At 41.8% G+C, this 2,490-nt stretch overlaps 1 protein-coding gene across 1 annotated transcript in view; it reads left to right on the top strand.

Moving 5' to 3' along the window:
* Positions 1-2,490, top strand: part of pfas (phosphoribosylformylglycinamidine synthase) — a 29,059-nt gene that overhangs the window by 5,799 nt on the left and 20,770 nt on the right. The gene's annotated exons all lie outside the window — the stretch shown is intronic.

A 2,490-nucleotide genomic window follows, 5' to 3' on the forward strand; every position in this document is an offset into this window, starting at 1 on the left:
TCATCAGAACAGACATGTCCTGTGATTTTCAGCCTCCTTTCATATTTAATAGAGGGGGGACAATACCTGACAGTAATATTGTCAGCTGTCAGGATGTGCCTGCTGTAAAGGGTAAATATAATCATAGAGGGCTGAAAATCACAGGACATGTCTGTTCTGATGATACAAGTCAGCAGTGTGAAGCTCAAGCATGTGGGGGCCTCCTTTCATATTTAATAGAGGGGGGGGGGGGCATATCTAAAGGAACAGCTGTCAAGATGCCCCCCGCCACAAGCCTTTGCCACCTTGGTCTGGAAAAACCCAGGGAAAACCCTGTGTACTTGCAGATACAGAGAGGATTGTGGGTGCAGCAGTTAAACAGCTGAACTTAAGACCTTCTTTCCTTATTATTCTTCCACATTTTACATTTGATTGCATTTTTATTATAATATAATTATATAATTCAACAGTTCTGTCTGTTTTCCACATCCCAGAAATCATAGGGCCCTAACTTTATTGATCACAGGGGAAATTTAGGCACCCAATGGTTTCAACCATACACACACAAAAAATAATATACACAGGAATAGAGAACAGAAACATGAGAAGAACAATAGAAACCTAAGAATAAAAACATAAGAGCAGAAACAGAGCAGTGAAAAGAAAGTCTAGTCCCCAGAGCTCCGGCACAGAGCTGTAATGGAGGTGGAACAAATGAAAGGTGATTAAAAAGTTACTAAAAAGTAAAACCAGCGCAAGAATAACGATAATTATGGAGAAAATGCAGGTTACATGTAATGTTCACTGACAGCGGCTGGTTATTCCTCTCTTCATATGAACAGGTTTCACACTGACACTGCCCACCGCCACAGAACATGGTGTGCGTGCTTATGTTCGCGCTCTGCTGATTCACTTCTGCACAGCTTCATTAATATTCACAAGCTGCTCAAATAGATGAGAATAATTTCAGTGCATACTTTGTAGGCTCTCCCATGCTCAGCTGGTGAATTGAGGGGATAATTAAAAAGGACCTATCTGGAATTTCGTGACACTGCGGCCATTTAACTCTCCCAAGGATTGGTTTCACTTTAAGTTGACTGAGGAATCAAAACAGTGAAACGTGGAGTTTAAGGGATAATGATTCAGTGACAAATGGAAGCGACAATTTTTTAAATCAGTCCAGGATTGAGTGAAAGCACTGCAGCCGATAGCGGCAAAGCAGACTGCAGTGTAGCCACTTGGGGGATTTGTGCACCATCACTGTACGTCCACTAAAAGTGTTTTTGCCACTGACAGGCTCAGATTGTCTACGATCACAATCTGAGCCTGTCAGTGGCAAAAACACAGTATCTGACAACATTATAGAAAGGATCCCTGCAGAGATAGAGCTTTTGTTTAACCAGAAATAGACTCTCTTCATGCCAAAGTTTACGTTTTGGGACCACAGTGAACGAGGCTCTGCAGAGCAAATTTCTAAGAATAATGCAGCCAATAGGGCGGCTTAAGACTTTTAGTCTTGTTGGTCTGTTGCCTGCAGCTGCAGGAAACTGTGCTGACTTCTTCTATAAATGAAACCACTGCACCTTTAACTTATTACCCAGCTTGTTTCAGTGTTTCATTAATAATTTCCAAAACGTACTGTAATTGAACAAATTTCCGTTCTGAGGTCACGTGATGACCGCTGGTAAATTCCATCCGCTGATGAAAACTGTCGATGCTTCTGAAAACTGACAAAAAGCTAAGCAGTGGGTCTGTCAGAGTTTTTTCATGAAGGTAGTTTCACACTTGAAGTGCAGCTTGGGGCGGCAGGAGCTCAACCCATAGAGATTTAGGTTGGGAACTGGAGGGTCATTGGCTCAAGTCCCTGTCTGGACTAAATATGGACTATGGAGTGGTAGCTGGAGAGGTGCCAGTTCACCTCCTGGGCAAGTCGAGGTGCCCTTGAACCTCCAACTGCTCAGGGCATCTGTCTATAGGCAGCCCCCTCGCTCTGACATCTCTCCATATAATGCATGCATAGGTCCTGTTTGTGCATGTGTGTGTATTTCAACCCTGTGTGTACATGACAGCAGAGTGAAAAACAGATTGATTTTTCCCCTCAGGGATTAATAAAGTAACTTCTGTATTTTTCAATCTGGCACCTGTTATCCCATGTTTTCATGTCTAAGTGACTGATGGGAACAACAAGTGTTGGATAAGGATGCACCGAAATGAAAATTTGTGGCCGAAGCCGAATAATATTAAACGCTTGGCCGAATACCGAATGCTGTTTTTTAGTTTTTCATTAGTTTTTGCAGATGAACCCCCTCCAGATTAGTGTTGTCACGGTACCAAAATTGGAAGTATCATGGTTCTGAGTAGTATCAGGATACCACAGCGAAAATGAGGCAGATGTGCCTTTTGTCATTTATAAAAAGATAAATCACTTTTCTATAATACATCAATGATATTTCAATGGAATAAATTACTTATTGACTTATTCATACTTCAGAAACAGCATCAATCAGTGAT

Source organism: Epinephelus moara, chromosome 10, assembly GCF_006386435.1.
Source record: "Epinephelus moara isolate mb chromosome 10, YSFRI_EMoa_1.0, whole genome shotgun sequence".
In the NCBI taxonomy this organism is placed as follows: Eukaryota; Metazoa; Chordata; class Actinopteri; order Perciformes; family Serranidae; genus Epinephelus; species Epinephelus moara.